Raw genomic sequence first — 14,930 nt, forward strand, 5'->3', positions numbered from 1 at the left:
TATAAAATGATTTCACTTTACCTTTCACTTTTAGAAACACTCCTTTCAAAAATGTCATGTCAGTCCAGGAGGTTTGTACACAGTAGTAAAGTCCAGTGTCCATCATCTGAGTTTGATAAATATATAGAATAAAAGTTCCAGGTCCTTGTTCGGTTGTAAAATGAGGAGTTTGATTAACTTTTTCAATATCATAACCAGTTGTTCCTCCCAGGAATTCAGGCTGTTTTCCAGAAAGGATTCTGATCCAATACAGAGTCTTGTCACTCTGGTCTTTCCCTCGAGGACACGTCAGAAACACACTTTGTTGAGCAGCAACAGACTTTATCTCAACCTTCTCATCGTCTGTGCAGCCTGAAAGAAACAAGCAAAATCTGCCAGTGAATAAAACAAAGAGAATATTAAATGTACCATCATCATTCAGTGTCTATTTGCAGAATGTGACACTTCATCAAATACTTACTCGCGACTCTGATCATCAACAGAAAACAAACTATGACCAGCATTTTCTGAGGAGTCCACCACTGACTGCTACAATCAGAGCGTCTCCACTTTATTTGTAATCTCATAAAGTGGGAGGGTCAGACGTCACGACCATCTGATTGGCTTTTCATCACACTGAAGGATGTGATGAGAAACACGTGGAGGAAATACTTTGTAGTAGCAACCATGCACCTGAAACACATGAAACAACATCAACAGCAGGCTGTATGGTTGTATCTGTGTAAACCTCACACGGTGAACACAAAGAGACCAACCCAAGAAGGACACAACGTTTTTGAACCGATACTGAAGAAATGGTGGTTTAAAGGTTTTTCAATTTCACATAGATGACCTCTTCTACGCTTCTGTCAAATCTTCCTCTCTGAACAAGATGTGAGCAGGACTGTAATTAAAGGAGTGTGTCTGTTCCTTGAGGTGTAAATAAGACAAATGAGTCTGGACCTGAGGAATCAAAAGGCTGAGAGATCGAAGTGAATCAGCAGGAAGAGGAAAGAGGCAACGTCAGTAGTTGCTGGGCCTTCGTCACCTGTGTTGGGATGTCACAGGACCACAGAAAGTTGGATCATTTCTTTGGATAGAGACAATATTCATTTGTCAGGAGACACAGTCATGACATGAATTCTGACCCAGGAATGTGATTGACCACCACACCCAGTGGGGGTGGAGGGCCTTCTGCAGGACCCCCCCCCCTTTCTGCTAACAAGACTCTTCCCCCATGCAATCAGCCAGTCACCGATTGGTTGAAGCTCTCAGGCTTCGACACCTCTGAAGTCACACGTGGACAAAAGGCTTCAGCCAGCCTCCATTCAATTGCACAACTACACTCTGAGTAGGTGAGTTGCTAGAGGAGCAGCTCATCCAGTGTTAGCACACAGCTAACACCAGAGGCCTGCAAGCAGGGCCCTCCACGACTCGCTTGCAAAGCAAACTCCAAGGAGGTGGGTTGCTGCAGAGCAGCTCATCCAGCGTTAGCACACAGCTAACACGAGAGGCCGGCAACCAGAGGCCTCCACTCCTCAACTCATCTGCTGACCCGACCACGAGGGTCAGACCTTCCCCTGATCCAGAGACCAGCACCCAGAGTCTGATCTCCAGGGAAACCAACCGGTTCCTCCAGGATGGGACCAGGGACTCTCACAGAACTTCTTTGTGTTTTTCCTGAACAAGCAGGAAAGCCATCACAGACCTGAGCGACCAGCTCCTCAGTCTGAACAAAGGGACAGCCAGGCGCTGCAAAGAAGGACAGCTCCTGAAACACCAACTCCATCTTCTTCTCCTCGGCCTGCAGAACCAGCAACCACAGTTAGCAGGAGGTGCTAACTACAGGAGAAGACACCAGCTTCCCTCCAGCACGACAACTGAACTCTTCCAAGGAAGTGGTAACAACTGGGCATTACTTGAGATTAGTTAAACTTGATGCTATGCATAGAACTGTTTAACTTTCATGAAGATGTGTTGATTCTGTTACAGTGATCGCGTTCTGTTGATAATGATATCAGGCACCGTTATCAACTTGTAAACCACTGTTAGCTCTGCCACAGACACAGGGTCTGCATGCTAATCTGCTTTACTAACTTGTTAACTCGCAATCCTACACATATCACATCAAAGACAACATCACACAGTAACCGAACACCATCTGACGACTCCTGACGTTTTACAAGACAAATCGCAGTCACATAAACTCATTCTAGAAATGGTCCTTTAGCAGAGACACACCAGAAGCAGATGCTGTGGCTAGCTTCTATTGTTCTTTTGCTATCAGCACATGGTGGAGACCCAGGACAGTCCTCCTGTTCTCTGACAACCTCCATTTGGAATGTAGTTTCTCGTGATCCGCCATCTTGTTTTGTAGTTCCATCACACGTCACACACACACTCCCTCCAACTCTCTCTCTCTCTTTCTCTCTCCACACACACACATGCACCTACACACACCCAGCTGTATATAGGTAGCTAGAATCTGTGTTTTATTTGTTTTCATTGTTAATAAATATATTTTTGGAATCATACTTGCTGTTTTATTAATGTGCACAAAGGTGAATGAAACGTCGACCTCTTCTGTGTCAAGAACTCCAAAATCCTTCAAGCTTTACTGTTAATTCTGGTAATTGTAATTAATTTAACTATTAATTCAAATTTCCGATTAACTGTTCAGTATATTTTATGAGACTGATATAACTGAATTGGCTATCATTTCCTGTTACGACAGGTGGAGCTCCGAGGTATCTGATACAGATCAGATTAAATTTCAACATTATTAATAACTATCTTTGATAATTATTAATCATTATCGATAGCCAACCAAAACATAAATAGTGATCCATATGACGTAGTAAATCCCTACATAATGGTCCCAACACCTGCTTGGAAATGTGTGAGGCAGTAGTGGCGCCAGGATTTTGATTGTGGGGTGGCCTCTGAAAATAAGCCCCAAAAAACAAGGGGTTCCCCTTCATCTCCGTTTCAGTGCTTTTCACCATCACAGAGGACAGAGACTCAGTAGAGTTGTCACGACAACGTACCTGAGTGGCTTCACATGTTCTCTGGCTCGTCTGCAGACCTTGTGCAGGTCGTGGTGGTACATGATTTCATTCATGCTCCATTCTGGACTCACTTCTATGCCCATTCCGTAACGTAACGATCCTGAAAATATCACAATTTCTGCTGCCTGGCGTTCTCCACCTTTCCTCAAGTAGTTTAGGTTTCATTTCAGGGGTTTTGAGCCATGTGTCCATCTTTATTTGCTGTTAATTTGTGGTTGTTCAGACGGGAGATGAAGGATCTCAGGCGCCAGAACCTCGTGGGGCCGCAGAGCCTGCATAAAGGGGCGGATGACGATTTTGACGTTACTGCGCACTGCATGTGGGGAGAAGCTGCTGATTGGCTGAGAACCTCTCAGTCAAAACTTTCGTCAGGTTGCTCATTGGATGAACTGTTAGAATGAAAATCACTCACTACTCACTACAAAAGCTTGGTCAAAACAGGTGGGCCGGACCTAAAATGGGTGGGCCCAGGCCCACCCGGGCCAAATACTAGAGCCACAGGTGGTGGGAGGTCAGCTGAGATGTGGACAACAATGAATTTAGAACTTTACACTCTCTTTACTTCATGAGTCTTTGTGCAGAATGCTCAGTGTGATTCCATCTTCACACTCGAGTCTGATTTCCGTGGTGTTCATGTCCTTGTTGTGTGAGAGCATCATCTTGTCCAACACTCTTTCTTTTCTACTTCCTGTTTCAAAGTTGCCTGATACTGTATCAGTCCTATATGGACGTCATCAGCCAATGAGACAACTTGATCTAAAACACTTCCATGTCCTCTCTGAATGCCAATACCTCACAAGAAGTCACCAACATGTCAGACCCGTAAATCCAGGATGTTTTACTCACCTTAGACCTCGGAAACTTGCTGCTACCTTGGATACAACTCACTGAAGGAACTGATGAATGTATGAATCAATAGAGAGGTGTATGTTCATTTGTTCCTCCTGCTGGCCTTGTGTCCTGTACTTATTGTGAGTGTTAACAATCTTGTGTTTGCCTGAATCACAGAAAGACAAAAGTCCAACTTTGTTGTGGTTTTTACTTTATGAGAGCAGGAGGGCAACTTTTCTTCTTCACTCGCTTTCTGGTTAAATTTCAGGAAGTAGATGTGCATCGTTATTTTTTAATCGTTTCTTAAAGACATCTGTATGTAACAAGTGTACTACTTTCATTTTTCATTTTGATGAACTGATTTCAAAACGTAGTCAGAAGATGACTACATACACAAACTTGCTTGCTTTAATTTTTGTTTTGTTTTAAATATTTTTCCTGCTGTTTGGTTTTTAATAGATTGCTACTGACAGATGAGAGGAGGGGTTTCTATGCTCACCCTGATCTGCGAAAAAAACTTTAGTTAGGTAAACACAGCATAGAAAATGGAGATATAGAAGGATGGATTTTTTTTTTTCAAACTTGTCATTTCTGCTCTTCTTTACTCTTCACACTTGCACTTGAAATCCGGCAGTACAAAAGTTCTGTGTAAACTCTTAGACTTAGCGTTCCTCCATCTGTTGGCATGTTGAAGTGTCCTTGAGCAAGACACTGAACCTGAAATTACCTACAATGTCAGGGATTAGGCTGAGGATCTCACTTTAAGAGTGGGCAGGCCACATGTCTGCTCCACACCTGTAACCAGTTTGTCATCACCATGCCAGCTGTATATGTCCTGTCTGTGTGTCTCTGTTGGTCTGTTAGTCATCGGTGTCTCATCCGTCCTGTTCACTGTCTGGAGTCCAGCTCTGCTGCACACCTCAGGTTGAGGAGGAACCTGCATCTCACGTCGGTCTGTACTGTCATTGTAATAAAGACTGGATTGAACTCAGCCTGCCTCGGAGTCCTGCACTTGGTCCTGTATGCTACCGGTGACTTACAATGGATGGACTGTGTGCCTTGCATGGCATTTGGTGAGTGAATGTGTGTGAATGAATGGATTTGACTAACATCAGCATTTAAATCAGTGATATGTATGTATTTAAGCAAATTATATTTGCCATTGCACCATTTAATGATAATTATTGGTTCAAGCTGCCTGGTGGAGTCGTGGTTAGTGCGCTCGCCTCACAGCAAGAACACCATGGTTTGAATTCGGCCCGTTGCTTCTGGACAGAGTTTGCATGTTCTCCATGTTTCCACTTTCTCTGAAAGTCCAAGAACAGGCTTGAGAGGTTCATTGGTTATCCTAAATTGTTCCTTTGTGTGAATGTGAGTTAGTTTTAATTTCTTTGCTCTGTGATGGAGTGGTGACCCGTCCAGTGAGCACCCTGCCTTCTCCCTCAGGTAGTTGGAGTTGATTCCAGTGCCCAGCAGCCCTGAACAGGATAAAGAGGTCGATCAGATGAATGGATCATTTATTATTAGTGTCAACAAACTGTTATTCTGTTTCTGTCATTTGTTTCAGAGGGGAGTTATTCATCATTTTGCAAACATTTCAATGTCCAATGTCCGCCTTCCCTCAGTTGAACACATTTAAGTTTGTTTGGCCTCTGGTCGATTTATTTCTACTCTACTGAACCGTTCTGAAATGACCATCAATCATAACAATAGCAGTTAATTTGTTACATACGAGTTTATAAAAAACGATATGCATGAAAACTTCCTGAATCTTCTCAACGCAGGCAGGTGGGAAGAAAAGGCCTCTGGATCTAGGGCCTTGTTTAAAACCACAACAAAGTTGGACTTTTGTCTTGCTGGGCTCTAATATTATTGACACAGAAAACATTTGTAAAGTGTGGAGAAATGTACAGATACAACATAATGTGTCCATACTTTCATCCATCTTCCACACCATTTGTGGACCAGGTGGAGGACAACGTTGTCACTTGCTCCAAACACCTCCCAGCTCTGGAGACTGTTTAATTCTCTCCGTATACATCTCAGTGTCGTGTGAAATACCTGCAGAACTGCCCAAGAAAAGTCTTTCTTAAGCCCACTGACGAGGTTTCACTAGAAGATTCTGCTTTATCTAGTTCCTCATTTTGAAAAGGTCATATTCATTTCATCTTGTTTATCTGCAGCGAGCTTCTCACCCATTGGGATGATTTTCACTGTGGACGTGAGAAGATCTACCAGTGGCTGGATGTTGTTCAGTGGATCTGGATTATCTTGTGTGTGACTAAGCTGCAGTGGTTTCCTGATGGTTGCTCCTCTATTCATATTCAACTACTTGACTGGCTTCATGCCAACACATGCAGGTAGCTGGTAATCCACACAGTGAGGTGGAGACCACAGTACACACACCTTCATTCATCACTCACTGGTCCTTCTCCCTGGGAAAAACTAAAATTAAACACATACAATCTTTGAATGGACCATGTGCTTCTCTCCATCTCCATTTATTTTTGGTCCCACTCAGTTTGTTTGGGGTTGCAGTGACAGTCAACAAGAAAAGAAGCTCAGCTATTTCAGTCACCCACAACTTCCTCCTGCTCTTCTGGGAACATAAACCAGTCAGACTAAGCCAGAGATATAATCTCTCTATTCTTCTCTATATGTGCATTAATTATACAGTCACATGCTTGCTCATAATGTGCAACAAATAAAAAACACATCACTACACAAAATATTTAAACAGACATGTTTTGGTTTTTTTTTCGCCAAGTTAATTTTTAACCAAGAAAATGCTGTAAGTCAACATCTGACTTGTTGATGCAGCGTAACAAAACTTCACAACTTGTGTTGGAGTGAATCTGTTTTAATGACTCCGCCTGTTCTTCCTGCTGCCGTGTTGACAATACAGACACTTTACAACCTGAAAAAAACAGCTTCAACCTCAATCCCCTTTCACAAATGAATAAGATGAGTTGATTGAGCTTGAGATCTAACGTTGTGCAGCAGCTCCTCCATGTGCTCTCTGATGAAGACGTTGTCCATCGTCTTCCTCTCACTTGTTTTCATCACGTCCTTCAGTGTGAAGACGAACCAATCAGATGGTCGTGGAGTCTGACCCTCCCTCTTTATGAGATGACAAAAGAAGTGGAGACGCTCTTGTTTCTTTCAGGCTGCCTGAAGGATCACAACTTTGAGATAAAGTCTGTTAATGTCAAACAAAGTGTGACCTTTACGTGTCCTCGTGCGTTTCAACAGAAAGAGCTGGTATTTTGGATCAGAATCATTCTGGACACCAGCCTGAAGTCTTGGGAGGAACATTTGGCTTTGATAATAAAATAGTTAATGAAACTCATTTTACCACCAAACAAGGACCTGGAACTTTTATTCTGCACATTAATCAAACTCAGATGACCGACACTGGACTTCACTACTGCATACCAACTGAAAGTATTGACATGACCTTCTTGAGTGCAGTGTTTCTAACAGTTAACGGTAAAGTAAGTTTCTGCTTCTATCTCCTCAAAACATTCATGATTGTTTTTTCAATCTTCTGTTCAATATAAGTCATTTACTTATATTAACTTTTTTTTTCCGCTTTGACTTAATTACATATTAGTAATGAATGTATAGAAATATTAACTACTAAAACACTTTCAGTTATTTAAATGTGTAATAAGTTGCTTACATACTTTTCTTGTTTCATTTAATTGATTTGGTCATTTAATGTTTTACTGATGTAATTGGGAAATTATTTATCTATCTATATTTGAAATCAAACTTTTTTTTTTTTTACTTGTTTTGTGCCCTCCAGGACCCCAGTCTGTCATCTCTGTGTCAGGGTTTGTGAACTCAATTGCACGACAGACAAGAAGCTCAGTTCAAAAGTGAGCAAACGTTTTCTCATCTGTGAAGGAAAAAAAAACATTAAACATAAAGCAAGATTTTCAAATGCGTCACAATTTAATGTATGAAATTTTCTACAAATACTTACACCCGACTCTGATCATCAATATAGAACAGAAGAACACAAACATTTTCTGACACCAACCACTGACTGTTTCAACCAGAGCGTCTCCACTTTATTTGTAATGTCATAGTGGGAGGATCAGCTGTCACAATGATCTGATTGGCTCAGACTTCAGGGTGACGAGAAGCACACAGTGGAATAGTGACCGTCTTACAACTGACACATGAAACATCAACAGCAGCCGTGTTCATCTGTTTGACATCTAAACACACCGAACACAAATACATGAACAAACGTAGAATAGATCACAGGAAGTATTAGGTCACCTTTAGAGGAAAAGCACATTGTGTAATAGCTCCCTGCTGGAAATGTGAATTAATACAACATACACACAGATGGGTTGATGTCGTGGCTCGGCGTTGTGCTGAGGGGATTGGCTTTGACTCAATCAAGAGGGGCGATTCGCCAAACATTATGATGATGGCAGGATTTTCTAGATGCCAAAATGTGTGTTGTTGTTTTTTTAATGGCCCACAGGTCAAAGCAAGCACTCACCAGAACAATGGAATTATTTAATTTCATAAAAATCTTGAAATGAAATAAACTTACCACAAATGGCCTTTTCAGTCGAGAGCTCACTGAGAAAACCCTGCGGCAAAAATTACAACTGGAGTACTGATGAAAGTACTTTTCTTGTTGCACATGACAATGAGCTGCACATCCACTATAATTAGAAAGCACTAACTCTGGACACCAGCCACACATGTTGAACACATCTACCAAAACAGATGTTCTTCCTATGAAAGGGGAAGTAGCCCTTGGCGGGGAAAAGGAGTGCTGCATTGGACGAGATCAAGACCAACAACAGCAAGACCAATGGACATAAATGATACGTAAAGAAGCAGCAGCTCGGCTGTGAGACAAAGTGACAGAAAAAGACTAAAGAAAGGTTCCATTACCACCGTCACCACCGCTTCTCCAGTCCAAACTTCACCAGAACACAGCCGTCCAGGACTCATGTGTTTTGAGTGACTGCCAGTAATGCTGCTGCTGAGGATGATGATGATGAGGATGAGGATGAGGATGAGGATGAGGATGAGGATGATGAGGATGAGGATGATGATGATGATGATGATGACGACGACAATGATGATACCATTGGTCTTCATCAGTAGTTAAAGTCTCTGAGGGGAGGAAGTGGTCTGATTAGTTTGTGTCCACTAGCTGGAGGTCAGAGTTCTGCAACCTTTAGGACCAAAAGAGAAGATTTTGTCCATTTCCACCAAATCAAATTTAAGTGGAAACAATTTTGACTTTTAAAATGAAGCTATTACACTCAAAGTTTCTTTTTTTTTTTTATTACATTTATTTCATTTAACAACTGTATGGATTCCTTGGGTTCAGAGCTCCGCCTCCTGACCAATCAGATCTCTTGGAAAATGACCTGCCCATTCTTCCTGATGGTGATTGGTGGGCGGGCTGCAGTGAGAGGAGAAATTAATTCACAGCGCTCTTTTTGACATAATAAAATAAATCCTGGTCACTGAGGCTTTCAAGATATTTTTTTTTTACTTGTTCCAAGCCTGTTTATCTCATGAGGGTTGATCTGGAATAATGACATTAATGATCTCAACTAAACTGCAGTGACATGAATGTATTGAATGTCGATCTACTCGTCCCGTCGTGGTGATGAATCAATATTCCAACAGAAAACACATTTACACAAGAGAAACTCAGCCTCAAAACAACTGGATGGAGAATCTAAACTAAAAGAAGTTCAGCCCGACACATTTGTGCTGTAATAAAGTGAAACAGAGTGATCACATTGCTGTCCGGTTATATCGCTGATGAATTAATATCTTATAATCTCACCAATCAGCATGAACAAATCAGGAACTTTCTAGCTTTGGCTGCAGCAGCAGTGTTGCTTTTAGCCTGATGGATGTGTTTTAATTCTTCATATTGTCTGAAAATAACTGCTCCTTCAGTAATTGGTAATGTGGCCTGCAGGATTTCTCCGTGTGTGATTGGTCAAATGCTACAAACTCCGCCCGTTTCATGTGCACACATAGGTCTGTGTTGAACTAGTGAGTTGATAACCTGCTTCATCTATGATTATGTGTTGACTCAATAGACAACAATTAATTAATAAACATCTAACATCTAACATCAGTCTGGGTTTTGTTTAAGTGCAGGTCCACCACTTTGAGAATTTGAATATTTCTAGAAACAAAGTTATGAACTTATTACATGAACAAAGTGGCATTAATATGCTGTTTTAAAAAAAACAGTGGGATTACAAATAGAGAACTTTTGACATCGAGCTGAGGACTAGAGGGGGGAGGGGTCATCACACTGACCCCCCCCCCCCCCCCCCCATGGAGAACCAATTTCTAATTAGTTCATTGTACTTGTCCTTCTGTCCATACGGTTATTGTGTGTTCACAGTGTTGTTTGAACTTGAAACTCCAGACCGAAGCAGATCTTTGTTGTGGTCGAGCTTTTAGAGACGCTCTTTGCACTCATTTAGTGCGGACGGCTTTTCTTCCTGTCTCACCCTCTGGTTACATTTCAGGAAGTTGAACATGCACCATTTTTTCAAAGACACATTAGATACATTTTTCTTTTCTTTTTCTTTTTTTTTTACATATAATCCTGCTTATTTGGGTTTTCAGTGGTGGCTCCTGACACATGGAGGGGAGGTCTTCATCGTTCACTTGTTCTATCACAAGTTTATCTGCAAAGGCCTGGATTTTGAAACTATAATTTGGTGTGCAGGATTTGCCAGAGGGTGTGAAAACCATCCTGTTTACAGCAACAAAACAAAAAACTCACCAGGCATCACTTTTACTTCCTGTGTCAATAATATAACGTGTTACTGGAAGCCAACCACTTTGGGATGAGAAGAATAATGATATAGTGAAAGGAAACTGACACACACACAGTGACAACATGTAAACTCCACACAGAAAGGAGCCACTGGCTGCTGCTGTGTGTATAATGGTAACGTATCACTACTGTATTGTTGATGCTTTTCTTTTTCTTTAAAGTTTATTATTCCATTCCTGCGTTATGGCATTTTCAACAATCGTGCAGAACTTGTGGCAGCTTGTTATGGAATGCTTGCATATAAAAATAGTGGATTTTATTAATGAATGATTGATTCGAGCTCTGAAATAATATGTGCACGCCACAACTTGAACTGGCTGACCCATTCAGCTTTTGTCTAGTAGCAGTGATATATTAATATAGGTCTGTGCCTATAGAGTTGCTTTTCAAGTCACATTAACAAACATGTACAATTTAAACAGTTGTTTCTAAATCTGCGAAGCTGAACCTCTGTGCAGCCCACTCACTTTATATGTGGTTAAATCACCAATGTGTTCTCAGTAAACAGCTCCAGAGATGGTTAGAAGCTGCAGAAATGTCCAACCACAGCTCTGATGTGAGGGTGAAGCAGCCGCATGTGACTCTGCTGCTCAGTGTTCAAAGGAAACGCAGAGTCCTGTGGAACCAGGAAAACAACATGAATTACTCTAAAAAAACATTTAATAACTTTTCTTTTTGACAGATAGTCATATCTGAGGCATGAAATGTTTGTTTGGTGTTTTTTATTTTTCAGTCCTCTCTGCTGTTTCCCCTGCATGCCGTGGTGGACACACGTTTTAAAACCACACTGTCACCAATGTGATATGTTCTATGAAACACAATGTTAACTATGAAGGTGTGACTTCTTCTGTGTTTTTAAAAAATACTTTTGAGTTCAATTCAGTTCAACTTTATTTATATAGCGCTAAACCCAACAGATCCACATAAGCAAACAAATGCAACTGTGAAATGAATGAATGAATGAATGAATGATTGAATGAACAGAAGAAAGAAAAGAATCAAACTAAAAGGAAAAACATAAAAACAAGTTAACCAAAAAAAAAAAAAAAAAAAAAAAATATATGTATATATATATATATTTTTTTTTTTTTTTTTTTTTTTTCGTCGTAGTCGTAGTACACTCCATTTTTCATATTTGGCACAAGCTTCACATGTTGGAAAGCATATAGGATGAAGTACAGCCTCATAAAATCCTGCCCCTTTGTATCGTTATTTCTCTTTTTAGTCACACAATATTTTTTCATTGTGTGAGGGTAGTGACTAATAGATTTGAGTGAAGAAGCTCAGTGTCGGCCCGATGGAAGCTTCACTACTTCAATAAGCGCTATGAGGAGCAGTGAACACATGACCCAGATTCCTGGGGTGATTGTGGCTGCGCTGGGGAAGTCGTCTTTTAATGTGAGAGTTTTCTGTTCAATCTGTCATCTCGACACACTGAGCCACACAATGCAATGAAAACCTCATACAGATACACGACTTGTGCGTCGAGGCCCAGCCAGCGGTTACTTTACATTTTCTCAGGATTCTACTAAACTTCGTTAAAGATGACGCTTTAGGCTTCATCCAAAAGTGCAGTTAGAAATATTACTTGTGAGGTCCAAGCATGTATGGCTCTGCTCCATTCAGCTGGAATATTTTACCACTTGCTGATAAAATAAGAATATCTAAAGACTGATATTGATCTGGATTGGATAAGACACTTCTACAATTAACTCGAACAAACCTAATCAATTCTTTTTTTACTTTGAACAGAGCTGTTCCCTCTGACATCCTGAGGAGAAATTAATCGTTTACATTTCACAAAAGTTTAGCATTGAGACAGCAACTTTTTGTAAATTATGTTTATTTACACCAGAGGTCTCAAACTCAGATCCTGGAGGGCCGGAGCCCTGCATGTTTTCCACATCTCCTGCCCCTGAACGTCCTGATGGTTCATCACCTCATTCAGCACAAAGTCAACGAGCTGCTCATTGCAATCAGCTGTGTGCAAGCAGGGAGACATGGAAACCATGCAGGGCTGCGGCCCACCAGGATCTGAGTTCGACATCCCTGAGTTACACGGAAAGAGCAGCAATGCTGAAAATTACATGATTTCATTAAGAGCCACTAGTAGGTGCTGTTTGGTAACAAATCCAACCACATTCACTTATATATACGCTATAAACATCAACAATGATAGAACACGGACATTCTGGTGGACAGACGACCAAGTTAGTACAGTGACTGTCAAAATAAAATGACCAAGTCCAGGAGAATATGGACTGGGAGTCATGGTACCATGGAGGAAACGTTGTTCTGACTGTCCTGTATGTGCAGGAAACTATAGTTCTACTACAGTGCATACACATATGGTGTAGTAGCATTTCAGGAAAGTGTTTTTCTCCATCTATATGTAGACGTTCTTTTTAAAAAGTTGTGTTTTTGACATTGTCAACAGAGGCAAAGTACTTTTTCAAAAAGTTACATTTTCAGTGGCTCTGAGCCCAAAACTCAACAAAGGTTTTTAGTTATGACTTCAAAATGTTGTTGCATGAACGGGGCCTGAGAATGAAATTCATGCAATAGTTTCTAAATTAACCCCGTAAATCCTGTTCAGGATGTTTGCATGTTCCACGGAGGCCTGTCATGCAGAGTGGAGCAGAATGATGGAGGATGTTACAGAGGAGGATTCATCAACTCGACACATCTGGACACGTACTTTGACAAAAGCAAGATAGCTTCAGTGGTAATACATTCATATTTATTCAAAGTTTATGGGTAGTTTAGAAAATGTCTGTACAAAGTCCTTCAGTACTGAAACTTCAGTTGCTACATGTATAGCATCAGTATAACTCACTAATCCAGCCCAAAGGCCTTGACAGCAGTGTAGATTCTCTCTCTCTCCACTGCTTCATGGACTCTGTTTGAACCTTTACTGGGCTTCATGATGTTAAAGACAACTGCAGAATAAACCCACATGTCTTCATGTTTCTGTGGAAAGAAAATGCTGTCAATGCTTTTATGTTTTCAAAGGTTAACTGTAACTTCAATGACTTGTAATTTACCTGATGACTTCTCCAACCACTGTTGTGCTTCTGCAGGTCACGGGATGCTGGATGAGAACAAAACACAAGCAATGGTAGTCAGACACACGTGCGTGCATGCATGTTGGCACACGCACGCACGCACGCACGCACACGCACGCACGCGCACGCACGCGCACTCACACACGCACGCACACACACACACACACACACACACGCACACACACACACACACACACACACACACACACACACACACACACACACTCTCTCACCGTTCCCTTTGCAGTGATCACATGTGCTTTTGACGATGTAGACGAGGAAGGCTGTGACCGTCAGACTTACAGCCAAGACGCCACACCACAGGAAAACCACTGTATGGGCTTGCTGTGAACACAAACTGCTTCCTGAAACAGTTCAAAAATAAAAATTACAAACTGGTCAAATAACATGTTTTGGTTTTGGTTTTTTCTCGATATTTCATCACCATTGAAATCCAGTTCAGTCCCATTTCCAAATAATATCTACCCACATGTGGCCACAGCACAGTAGTAAGTCCCGGCGTCGGAGGACGTGACGTTTTTAGAGAAGTGATAAAGGCACCTTCTCTGAGCGTCAGATCTTCTCTCACATTCATCCCAGCTGTCTGCGTCGGTGTAGATGAGGTCTGGATGAGACGCTGGCGAGCCGCCTCTGAGCCAGAACACCCTGACATCTCCCGAACACGCTTTGTTCTCAGAGGAGACTGAACACTCAAATGTCACTGGTTCTCCGAGGACGACCGATTTTGACACCGTTGACTGCTGAACGGTGTAGTCCGGTGTCCTCTGACTGTGACCTGTTGGCAAATTTGTCAAATGTATGGGTTTGGACATTGTTGGAAAAGAAAATAGAGACACGCAAGCTCATGATTAGTCACATAATTACCTGTTACCAGCAAATATGTGGCCGTCCACTCAGTTTTAATCCACTCCACGAACCCACAGTGATACATCCCTTCATCCTCTTCAACCGTCTTCACTATGGTCAAGTTGCTATGATTTTTGCCGATCGTAACCTCCCATCTGGAGTTTGAAAACCTGGGCGCATACTTGGGTTTCGTGGATTGCCACAGCGTCACAATGTTCTCCAGAGTTTCCCCAACTCGCTGCCTGTACCAGTGGAGGTCCATCCGGC

The sequence above is a fragment of the Blennius ocellaris genome (assembly GCF_963422515.1).
Source record: "Blennius ocellaris genome assembly, chromosome: 9".
Taxonomy (NCBI): Eukaryota; Metazoa; Chordata; class Actinopteri; order Blenniiformes; family Blenniidae; genus Blennius; species Blennius ocellaris.